This window comes from Erpetoichthys calabaricus, chromosome 11 (assembly GCF_900747795.2).
Source record: "Erpetoichthys calabaricus chromosome 11, fErpCal1.3, whole genome shotgun sequence".
NCBI classification, from domain to species: Eukaryota; Metazoa; Chordata; class Cladistia; order Polypteriformes; family Polypteridae; genus Erpetoichthys; species Erpetoichthys calabaricus.
The window spans coordinates 146,536,886-146,549,913 of NC_041404.2; the positions used below are offsets into that span (position 1 = coordinate 146,536,886).

General features: G+C 36.9%; 2 protein-coding genes across 3 annotated transcripts in view; one reads left to right on the forward strand and one right to left on the reverse strand.

The window, feature by feature from the left end:
• Positions 1–4,342, reverse strand: part of gpr146 (G protein-coupled receptor 146) — a 72,419-nt gene extending 68,077 nt beyond the window's left edge. Inside the window, exon 1 of the mRNA XM_028814274.2 lies at positions 3,730–4,342. The gene's annotated coding sequence lies outside the window, so the exon portion shown is untranslated. The remainder of the gene's footprint in view (positions 1–3,729) is intronic.
• The window catches only part of LOC114661128 (uncharacterized protein C7orf50 homolog), a 283,803-nt gene that overhangs the window by 231,245 nt on the left and 39,530 nt on the right, over positions 1–13,028 (forward strand). The window lies entirely within an intron of this gene.

Sequence of the window (13,028 nt, forward strand, 5' to 3'; positions counted from 1 at the left end):
TCTGTTTTAAGTAGTTTAACACAGGTGCACCCTCAAAGCTGTTTATCAACCTCCTAGTCTTGGGACCACTATCTACTATTGGGGTGGTCGAAGAAAAACACTCAACTTCACCATCAAATTTCCCAACAGGCCCGATAAACAAAAATAAAAAGACTTGTTACAGAGAATAGATTTGCTGTCTGTGATGCCAAAACAACAGTCTTTCCTTTAATTTCTGAAATACTCAGGAGCTGCTCATAGACATCAGGGGGGCAGTTCATACTTCCATATTAAATTAGAAGGACTCCTGTGGAGAGTATTAGCAGCTTTACATTTCTTGGATTCCGCAGGATACTACAGAAGGTGGTCGACATAAAATATTACTGGCACACAGCTTCCTTCTGTTCAGGACATGCTTGCATATATTTATAAATATTTTTTTTTATATATATATATATTATATATATATATATATATATATAAAATATGTGTGTATATACATATATGCGTATATATATATGTATATATATATATATATATATATATATATATATATATATATATATATATGTATATGTATATATATATATATATATATATGTATATATATATATAGTATATGTATATATATATATATATATATATATATGTATATATATGTGTGTGTGTGTTTTCATAAGTCTGAATCTTATTTGGATGGTTACCTACTAGGTAATGTTTCAAACCTACGAATGCAATACTCCGATCTTTACCCTGTCAAGTAAACGAACCAGCTGCCGTGGCGCAACATCAGTGGCTTTGCCTCAGGTGCTGGCATCCGAGATTTGATCCCCGTAAGGGGAAGCAAAGGTGCGTACATCTGATGAGCTCCATTTAGGGCATACACATGTCATGTATTCTTTATATTTTATATATACTGTATATAAAACACAAGCTGCTTTAAAAATTGCAAACACTAACAACAACTACTACTATTACTAATACTACTGGTACTAAGCACCTTTCGCATCCTCTGTTTATTGACTAATAGCACTCATTACATTCATAGGTCCCAACACTACTCAACAGCTCCTCGTATTGACAATTGCATGATTGTTTCTTGTGTATGTCATTTGTGACTGCTTTTAACTTACAGTATATGTCGTATTCATCATCTGTTGGTGTTCTACTCCTGGCACTAATTGTGGTATATATGCGAATAATAGTCTCATTGTATAGATAGGAATATGTTTAATCTTGAACTTGATGCAGCTCAGGTTTTAATTTTATTGGGGATGATCAAACACCTTTGAAGGCCTGTGTCATAATTATTTGTTCCGATATTGTATATTCTACAAAAAATAAGTGGGTAACTCTATACCATTTTCTGATGGGCTGCATTTTGCATCCCTATTTTTGAACAGGTTCTGCTTTGAGATTTCTGCTCAAAAGGGCCTAATTTTAAGGTTCTTTCAAACTGAGAAAGAGTTTGGTAACAGTTATTGTAAAATTCTTTCATTAAAGTCAGTATGAATGAATCGTTAATGTTTGTTGAGGACATATCTATCCCATTTCTACATATGTAAGTCTTATGCAAGCCAGTGCAATTAACAGTTCCATGTTAATCGCTCATGCATAGCTATGGAGTGTCATAAGAAGCTGAAATACTTAATAAAAAGCATGCAGGTGCAAGGAGAATGTTAAAGTTACATCTAGAATTCACCATACCTGGGAATCAAACTAGGACTCAGGTTCTATGATGTAACAAATGTCGTGATTGTGGAGCTCCTCATATCAGTATGAACCTGCTTTTCTGCTTTGTTAGTTTTAGAATTACAACAGTATTTTCTTACTAAGAATTTAAATTTGAATGACTTGACAGTCTGAATAAATAGTAATCTCAGATATAAAGCTGTGGTAGTGGTGCATATCATTCTTAATTTCTTGTGTTTCTCTAGTTCTGATTGTGTGGAACAAAGACAGTACCTTCTGCATACTATACATCCATTTTCCAAACCTGCTTTTTCTGTGCAGAATTGTGGGGAGTTGCAGTCTTTCTTAAAAAAGAAATTGGCTCTTGATAAAACAACATGCCAGGCCACCACAGAGAGACTATTTCATGTCACTAACCTAACTGCTTACCTTTTGTCTTTGGGCTGTGCATGGAATTACCATAGGCCACTGGAGTGATTAGGGGTACAACACCCACATAAAGTGCACCCAAGGCTAGGAACAAACTGGTCTACAGATGCTGTTAGTCCACAACAATAATAGTGACTTAGCTGGTGATTACAAAATTGCCAGCAGCCAAATGATCTCTTTCAGGTTTGTGATTCTATTGTAACTTAAGTATCAGACAATAATGCAGACCTTCTATAGTAAAAACAAAACATAACATTCACAAATCCACTTGGCACAGTAATTGGAGGTGCTGCCCTTGGGATCCAGCATTCTATGTTTAAATTCCATGTGTGTTCTATGTCTTTGTTCATGTGGAGTTTGCATGTTACACTGGTCAACAAGCATTTTGCTACTGGGATTCTTCCACCTGTACTTTAACAAATTTCACTTGCTGACTCCAAATCTGAAAACTGTTTTCGTCCAGCACGTCCCATTTTTTAGTTATGATGTTCCAGGTCTTGGAAAATTAGGATGACTGGACAGTAAAGGCGATGCATTTCAGCATTTAAGAAGTAAGTTTGGTCTCGAGAAAAGTGTAGCCAAAATTAAGGAAGGTGTTTTTGTTGGCTCTGAAATCCGTGAACTGATGCTTGACGATGAGTTCAAACGGAAACTGAAGCCGACTGAATCAGCACCCTTATTCGTGCAGGTTGTCCAGAATTTTCTTGACAGTCACAGAGCAGAGAATTATGCTGAGCTTGTGGAGAATATGCTGAAAGTATATAAGCTTACGGAAGTCAGAATGTCACTGAAGACACATTTTTTACATTCTCATCTCGACTTTTTTCCACCAAATCTAAGCGATGTCAGAGATGAGCATGGGGAAAGATTTCATCAAGATATAACGGTGATGGAAAACCGATATCAGGGAAAATTTACTCCGAGCGTGATAGGTGACTACTGTTGGCTCATGCAAGGAGAGACGGATGTGCAGTACAAGCGTAAAAGCAATTGCCTCAGACAATTTTGAGCACACTGACCTCGCTTTTATATTGAGGTAAATTGACATAAACATGTTTTAAAGTGACTCTGGTATTGTCTTCTGGTTTGTTTTTTGAATAAATAAATTCAAACAATTTTGGTGGGACAGAGTTCCAACTCTAGATATTGTGTTGATATATTGATATTCAAAAGTGTCAAAACAGCAGTGATATGTATCTCAAAAATTTGATGTGCTAGCTTAATTCCGATTTCATCTATGAAATCAGTGTAAAAACCTTAATAAAGAGATGCTCTGAAGTTCCCAGTAGCAAACAAAAAATATTTTTTTGTAGACCAGTGTTATCCTGGTGCTTATAAGGTTTTTCTATATGTACTCCACTTTTCCTTCCACATCCCAAAGACTTGTGTCTTAGGTTTATTGCCAGTTTTTCTAAATCAGACTGGTATGACTATGTGCGTGAATGGTCCCTTTGTTGGACTAATACCCTGTCTAAGGTTGGTTTCTGCCTTGCACGTGTGCTTCTGATATAGGCACTGGCCCTCCATTATCGTCACCTGAATTAATCAGGTCTGAGAATGTTGTGTTCAATAATGATCTGTTTTTACTGGCACAAAAAGTAATTAAGCAGCAGAGAGATGCACCCTTACCTCTGAAGTTGATGTCTTGTCAGTCAAGTTTTCAATGTTCAGAGGTAAGCTTCAAAGTTCATGCTGGAAATGATGTGTACAAGTTGAAGTTGCTGTCATTTTATCCCTTTCATGGTCCATAATCAATGTTAATCTTCTATTGCATTACCTCTGACTATCTCCCTTTAGGAAAATTCATTATTTGTCAGAGCTCTGGGCTGATGCACTTGTTTCGGGTGTACCACCCTGTGGAGGGGCTGGCTGAAAGTTGCAACACAAAACCAAACTTGTTTTTCAGTCTTGCTGGAAAATGTCTGGAATAGGCTCAGACTGCCAAAGGATGGTGCTCTTGTTCTCATGTAGTCTTTTTTTTTTTTTTTTTTTACCCTTTTGAGATTTTCCACATCCAGTTCTTTGTAAAGTGAAACCTGATCTTTGAGTGCTGCACGGCTTTGAAAAAATCCAAAAGAAGCTCACAGCTTTCCTGGCCCCCTGCTTCGTGTTGATTACGATTAGTAGAGCCTGGCTGGCCGAGGGCTGTCGCTGCTGCTGCTGGCTCACTTGCAGTACAAACACTGTGTGATGTGTTCTTGGTTGGCTTACTTTAGGCAAAACTAAGTACAGCAGGATGACGCTACAAGCTACCTTGGCAAGCCGCCTGCTCTCTGTGGTACTCTTTTGACAAGCCAGAGGCGCCCCGAGCTCAGTGTGTGTTTTATACTTTCACTCTGGCCTTTTCCTCAGGTTTTCAACAGTTTCCGCTCGGAAATATTTAAAATGATGAAAAAAATCAATCCTGTTTTCAATTGAAGGAGCCTTCTGAAATTTGGTCTGTAAAATAAATTTGTTGGCCCAGCAAGCTCAGCAAGACGCAGTTGTGACCGTAACTTTCTAAGTGGCTTTCATGATGGCTGATGTACTTATTGTGACTGTCTAAAAATAAGTGATTTTTCATTGTTTGCTGTTTTTTTTTTGTAAATGAGGCACATAATAATTGTTATCAAGTATATACAAATATTGGTTATGGGTCTATTACAGAATCTGATATGAAAAGGCAAAAAAAAAGATTTACTCCTGATAGCAACTGAGAATTGAAGACTAAAGTCCTGTAGTGTGAATAGAACTGTTAACCAGTAAAACAGAGCACAACCTGCTCCACATCCTGAGTATTTCATTTCCATTTAACCACTCCTCTTTTATGTCATTAATATAAACCAAGTGTGCAGTTATAGGACTGCAAAGAAAAAAAAACTGAGAATGCTGTACAGGATTCTTCATAAAATGCCTAATACTTACAATCCTAATATCAAATCATCTGTAAAAAAAAAATAAATAAAAATGTAACAATCATTTTTCAATTTCTGGCTTTTTTGTTTTCATCAACAGTAATTTTAAACGTAGTTGTTGGTATTTTGTGCAGCCAAATATGCACTTTGTCAAATTATTTAAGTTGAAAGGATGCAAGTCTCTTAACCTGAAATTGCTCCGTCCTGGGTATGACGTTAACCTGCGTACAGCTCTGCAAATAGGTCCACCAAATTGCAGGGAAACCTCGGGAGATGGTGGCAGGATTGGTACTCCAGCCACTGTATAAAACCTCACACTGTTCTACTGTATTCGAACTAGTGTGGTGCTGAGGTGTCACCCATTGCATGGTTGCGCTCAGACCCTAATTTGGGATCCTGAAGTGCTTCATTGTGTGCTATGTGTGGCAGTGCACTTTAAAAGTGCATAGTCCCTAACCTGTGTGTCTCTCTCTCTCTCTCTCTCTCTCTCTCTCTCTCTTCTAGTAGTGTTAGTGATCTTACATCAGATCCCCTCTTGCTTACCATGCATTTACCGTAGTTAGGTGTCTGGAGTGATTGAGCACTTGTGAAAGGGCTTATAGTTATGGGACCACAAAAAGGGCTCAGTGTATACATGTTTGTGTCCCATGTCCTGCCAGGAATGCAGCTTATATGAGCTTCATGTTAGCTTTAGTAATAATTTTGCAGGTAAGTTGATCAGCTTTTCTTCATATGTTTACATACATTTAACATTTACCATTACCTAAACCTAAAACATAGTCAATGAAAAGGCTGTTGTGGTCCACTAACATGGACCCTTCTGTACTCTGATGATAATAACAACAAAATACTTTTAGCCCTGCTTAATTCAGTTCAGCATTATGTTGGGCGAGATCTTTCCCAGCAGCATTGTTGACAGAACATTAGTCCCTTGCACGGCCCACATATACACACCCTCACACTGGGCCAGTTTAGCCCCAAGAGAACCTAGAGGAAATGCCAGTTTAGCCCCAAGAGAACCTAGAGGAAATGCATGCATACATGGAAACAACATTCAGACACCACACAGACAATGACTGAGTTCAGCGTTAGGAACCCTGAGACTCTGGATTCATAAGACAGCAGCACTTACTTCCAAACTAAAATTAGCAAAGACTTCTGTTGGTTCATTCGTGGCTTATGACAAACACCACCTTTTTTGTTCTATTTTTGTAGCAAGCACTTTTCATAGAACATAATAACAATGCTGTCTTAACACATTGTCAAATTAAACCAGGAAAACCAGTTTAATAATTATAATCTTCTAGCCATTGGCTGTCTTGTGGTGTGTATCTGCAAAAGAACAGTTTTGACAAGAACATGACAATCATCCGTATCATCATTGCCTAATGTTTCCAGGGCCTTCATATTTTAAGGTCTCCCTTCAACCACACTATAGCTGTGTTTGTGTAAGCTTTCCCAAATTCAGCAGCGTCAGATTACTTTATAGAACAATTCAGGTAATAAGTGTGATGCTTATGCAAATAATCCACAGCCCAAGTATCTTTGCTTTAAAAGTTTTAGAAAATTTCAAAGCAAAAACAATGTATATAAAAATAAAGAGAAAAATTGATAATGGAAAAAAAAGAACAGTTCTTGTATAAGTCATCTGTATTTAAGGTTTTCATATCTTGTGTTGTTTCTCTATGTACATGGACATACTGTCCTACTTTCAGTTGTTTATACATTCATAAAACGGTCAGAGAACTGTATGCCTTTGTTCTATTTGTAAGCTGATTCTAACAGAGACGCTATGTTTCTAACTGGCTAATTAAAATTTGGTTATTACAGAAATAACTAAGAAAGTTCTCTTATATGTTAGCTTACAGAGGTAAAAGATTATACCATTATCTAAGTAACTGTGAAACTTATTCAATTCAAATTAAGCAAACACTTATGTGAATTCTAACATTAACTTTCTAAGATTGGCTCTTATACACACCTTGGTTTTTTGTGTATTCTAATATAAACGTTTGTGTAAAGTTAACCTTAAACAACTTTAATCTGTATTCTTGTTTAATGTCAGATTTTAAATAACAGATGACATCCACCCCTTTAATTCTTTTCATAATTATTAATACTTGTGCCATGGTGCTTCTTAATCTGTGCTACTTTCAAATGAAAATATTAATTTACTTAAATATTTCCCCAAATACAAATTTTAGGTAAACAACTCCCTGGAATCAAATCATTCCAAATGTGTCAGTCAATGTACAAAAAGCTTCATTTTGAGCTTCCTTAATTGACCTTTTAGAGACATTCCAAAAATGCATGTGGCTGTTTAGAGAAGAAGAGTCAGTTTGAACAATTTTTTTCTTTTGTCATGTATTTATCTTTAACCATGATCTGACCTTTCTGTCTTTGTTTCTGCCATTTTTATTGGGTTCATGCATAATCATTGCCCTTATCCCCATTGCTGGTGTTTTCTAGTGTAGATAGTGATGATGTCTCAATAAATCAAAACATGCCACTACTTTATTCTGAGATTTCATTAAAAAATTTCTCAAGTTAGCCACTTGTTTACCATATTTTGATAATTTTTATAACACAGCTTTCACAGGGAACCTTTTACATTAAAAATAAACCAAACCCGAGGTGGCTTCCACCCACAGTCCAAATGCGCACTTCCAGGTAGATTGGCAGTTCTCCTTGGCCCAATGTTGAGGAGTCTGAGAGCATGCATAAAGGTTCCCCATAATAGGCTGGTATCCTCATCTGTGGTGGCGTCTTACCTTTCACCCCTTTCTTCAACTATCAGTAACTGTCATGAAGATAAAAATAAAAACAAAGTGGGCATATGAATTGACTTCTTTAAATTTCCTGATCCTTCTCTATTAATGTAGCTAAGACAATAATCAGTAAAGTGATACCCACAGCATATAGAGTTAAAGCACCTGTGTCACCTTATATATACAATATAAGTTAAAATAGCAGCGTGTTAATGTTCTTAAGTCAGTATCAGTGTCAGATTATAAAGGCTTCCAAAATCTGTTTAAAAATTCTTTGAATACTAGAGTTTGTCTTTGTATAAACTGGAAACCTCATAGTAGACATCAAAACCTTCAAGCTGCATTGCCAAAGGAATGCTGTGTCCATCTACTAGAATCTCACTATTCAAAAACAAGCCATTTCTACAACCTCTTGGTCGTCTTTGTAATGTTCCACGCTGATTGGTCACAGCACATCCTGTTGGAACATAAAACAGGCGCTGATTTGCCTGGTGATCAGTCACACGAAACCTGAACACTTCTTGGATTGCAGTATTGCCAGAGTTTAGCTTGAGGCCTCTCAGGTGTTTCTTACACAAACCTATTCTTGCCAATTGGGCAAAAAAACTGATTTCAGAAATGATTTCATTATATATTTAAACATATTATGCAGCATTGTAAATGTTCTGCAAATTTATTGGATTATTTTGCATATTGTTATTTTTACCTTAATTATCTTTCAACTGTAATGTCTAATTTTGCACTTGGATTGCATTATGTTGAAAATGTATTACTAGCTTACAATTTTTTGTGTATCTTATCTTCTGTCAACATATAGGAAGATATTCATTAAGACTTAATGAAATATTGAGAAAAGAAGCTATAAATAAAGTACTTTTCTTTTAAGCTTTCTTTGTCCTACAAGAAAGATATTGAAAGAGGGCAATATGGTGTTATAGTGGCTAGTACACTTTCCTTGCAGTTGTAGGGACTCCGGTTTAATCCCTAGTCTTGTCACTGTCTACATGTCTGTGCAGATCATTTAACACTCAAAACACTGGCTGAGACTAATTTCTGCATTCTCTCAGTGTTTACAAGGGATTTCTACAAATACTGCTTTTCCTCCAAAATCCCAAAGATACTGATGGTAAAGTCTTAATATAACCTGGAGTGAATATAGTAGGTGTGTGTGTGAATGGTTAAGTGAGCGATGTAAAGGCCTTGACCAAGACCAGTTTCTAACTTGTGCTTCCTGCTGCCAGCAGAATTTGGGAAATGAGTGAAAGAACTTTCAGTGTGTTACTGTCTGCAAAAAAATGCTTTTAATACAGTATTTAATTAAAACCGGTGCCACTAAATATCATTTGCTAAATTACTATCTCCTTTAACTTTCAAATATAATATTATTGGACATTACCTTAAGATAAACAATATGTATTTATTATCACTTCCATCACGTCACCTGGCATGTTTGCCAGTGTTGTACTGCCTCAAAAAAGGTTCAAATCTCCGCCCCCAGCCATTTTCGGTTTTAAGGCTTGTTTCCTTACCACTACCAGATGATCACAGCTCAGTGCACCAGGAGTATGGAGTATGTGAATTTCCCCCTGGGATTAATAAAGTATCTATCTATCTATCTATCTATCTATCTATCTATCTATCTATCTATCTATCTATCTATCTATCTATCTATCTATCTATCTATCTATCTATCTATCTATCTATCTATCTATCTATCTATCTATCTATCTATCTATCTATCTATCTATCTATCTATCTATCTATCTATCTATCTATCTATCTATCTATCTATCTATCTGAGTTTGTTACTCATTTCCGTCTTAATTGCATATGAAAAGTAAAAGCACAGGACAGTGGAACAAGACAGGAGACCTAAGACATCTTAAACCGTGGTTTATATATAGCAACTTGTTTGAGTTTTTTTTTTCCTGATGAAAAACATATGCTTTAATGTCTTAATATTTGGATGGATGCATTATGAATGCCAACCCAGTTACTAACACAACTAAACTAACCAGTTCTTCTTCATACTTGACTGACAACTACCAGTGACTAGAAACATTTTGTGTGTTAGGTCACAATGTAAAAGTAACCACACTTTATTGAAATTTATTCATGTTCAAGAAACTCAGAAGAGCTCTGATGATGTCTGAAACAAGGCACAGTGCAAGTTTCCCACAATCTAAAGCAATTTGGGAAATAGAAAATGCACTGGAAGTAAGCCAACAATGTAAATCTGTGTCTTTTTTCCTGTTTATTAATATTCTTGTTAGTATCTGTGTGTGTTCGGTCCAAGTTTAACGCCCTTTTTTGGTAAATAGTGGAATGTTAGTCATGGAAAACTACAAAGATGTCTTGGGAGGAAAGAAAAGACATACTGTATAAGGGGCATTGCCTCTAGGTGCTTTGCATGCCTAGCCAGCCCATCAGATATATCAGAAGAGTGGGATTCTACCAAGTAAATAATCGCTTGTTAGTGATGTGCTTCTGGGAATGGTACAGGGAATCTTGGCACTCTTGGGTTGAATGGCATACATACGTTTATAATAAACCCACACATTTGAGTATTGTGTTTATGTAGAATTGCTGCGATTTCCATTAACTGTCTCAATGCTCTTTCATATTGTGATTTTTCTAATCAGATTTTCTGTGTTAAAGATTCTCCAAAGCTCCAAACCTTTATAGAGAACGATTATTCACTTGATACATTTTATTCCAAGTTGCCTTTATTTTCTGGTATATAGTATTATATTACAGAAAATACCAAATAACACAAACCTGTAGGGGCTGCTGCCACAAACCTTGCTTCTAGTCCTGCATGTCTGTGTGGATTTCCTCTCACACCTCAAAGAATTTTGTGTTAGGATGATTGACAGATCTGAAATAGCCTGGTGAATCTAATGCACACTGGCTTGCTGAACCATGTAAAAAAGATTAATGAAAAGCAACATAAAAGAGTTGCATACTAGGAGTAATGCTGTTTAATTTCTGTTAAAATTAGCCTTTTTGTTCTTAGAATAAATAGTGATAATGTAGGGCAACACCAGTGCGCCTTTCTGTTCATTTGTTCAATGAATGTTGAGGACTTCATGGTGTCCCTGGTTTTAGCCCAAAAAACTGAGAGAGGCATGGTCAGCGGCTGGGTTACTGCTCCTCGTACAGATTATATTGTTAAGGTCTGAAGGCAGGAGAGGTAAACATCCATCCATTTTCCAACCCGCTGAATCCGAACACAGGGTCATGGGGGTCTGCTGGAGCCAATCCCAGCCAACACAGGGCACAAGGCAGGAACCAATCCCGGGCAGGGTGCCAACCCACCGCAGGAGAGGTAAACAGGTAAATGTTATAGTCAAGTCCTTCACCCATGCACCCTTTAAATCGTTCCCAGAAAAAAAGATGCTATACCCCATGAGTGTGACAAGCAATACGGGCAGGTGTATGCACAATGCAGTTAGCCAGCTTTGCCGCAGGATCAAGCCTGCTTGGGAAAAGCTGAATAATACCATACTGTGTGGAGCGTAGCTGGTCATGTGAGCCAATGTTAAATAGCAGATCTGGACTAGCTACCAAAGAAGCAGACATAATAAAATTATCCAAGTTTATTTACATAAATCTGTAATCTATAAAAAGATGTACAGGTGTTCATAAACATGACAGCAGCAAGAATTCATTGTCAAATCCAAAAAAGGAGTCAGAAAGCAGACATGAAGTGGTTAGGTGGAATGAAGACAAGAGCCTGGGTTTGCAAACAGCCTACCTGTGTAAGGACCCAGAGTGACAACTGTAAACAACACAACAAATGTACAAATAGAATCACATAACAGAAACATACATAACCATGTGATGTTAACCTCCATGAATACATATACTTGTTTAGCTGAAGAGTGATATAAAGCAGCAATCCAAAAACTAAAATAGATGAAAAAGAAGAAGTAAAAAAACAGGGGGAAGGGAAGTACCAGAAACTAGAAACAAACATGTTTCTGTTTCTATCACCATCAATAATAACAATTTTTTCAGTAGGTTTCTCTAATGGATTATAATTTTAGATTTTCTTTTCCCTAACTTCCACAGTTTACACACTGGGACTGGCATCTACTATGTCTCACTTCCTTTTAGTCGCCAGGAGGTTAGTCGATCCAAAGAACTAACAAGGGCTTCATTTGAAAAGGGCGCCTGTACTTTGGCACATGCTCTAGATTTAGACAAGTCCTAGTCAATTGTCACGTGTATAGCAGACACGTGATGGACATTTGAGACATATTTCAAAGACAGCAGAGTGCTTGAGCTACACAAAAATGGAAGCCCTTTATTCTCCAGTAATGACAAAGGCCTAGAATTCCTTACTAAGAAAGCAGAATAAAGCGGTACTGTATTCATGAACTCCTCTACTCCTTTGGATTGGGGCCTAACAGCCCTTCAGTACCGCAAGAAAAATCTGTTTTCTTTGAGTAAAGTGCCATAAAGAGAATGTTCCAGAATAATTAGTGTGAACTGAAGCTTTCCTGAACAAGTATTTGACCACCTCCTCATTGTCTTACAAAATGTGACCTGTTCAGGCAATTTGGACTTGCAAAGATGCCATTTTCTGGCCGTGAAATCTGTTTATGGAATCACCTGTGTGCAGTTCATTTTTGTCTTAAAGTCTCTCTGAAGTCTTTGAGTTATCTATCCATCCGTTATAAAGCATCTCCCCCATAAAACACACACAAACAGTCCAGGATTATTGGAGTTTTTAAATGAATACGGCTTAGAACATAAGAAATTTGACAAACGAGTAGAAACCATTCAGTCCGTCAAGCTAGTTAATAGTTAAGTTGTCCCAGTATCTAATCTTAAACACTTCTTAAAGGTTTTCAAGGTTTCTGCTTCACCTTCATATCTTGGTATTTTGTTCCACATTCACACAACTCAAAACAAGTGCTTTCTGGCTTCAGTCCTAAAAGCACTTCCCCTACATTTCCACTGGTGTCCTTGAGTATGTGATTCATCCATAGGCTGAAAGAATTCTGCTGAATATCCTTTATTAATACCACTGAGGATTTTGAAGAACTGGATTAGGTTGCATGAAATCACCTCTGCTCAAGAATAAGCAAGTTTAATTTTCTGAGTCTGTCACAGTAGGAAATGTCCTTAAGTCCTGGGATGCACTTGGTTGCTCTTTTCCGCATAGCAGAATGTTAGCCATATGTTTTTATAGCATGGAGACCAGATCTGTACACAACAAGCATTATACAGTCGAAGCATAATGTCCCTCAATTTATAT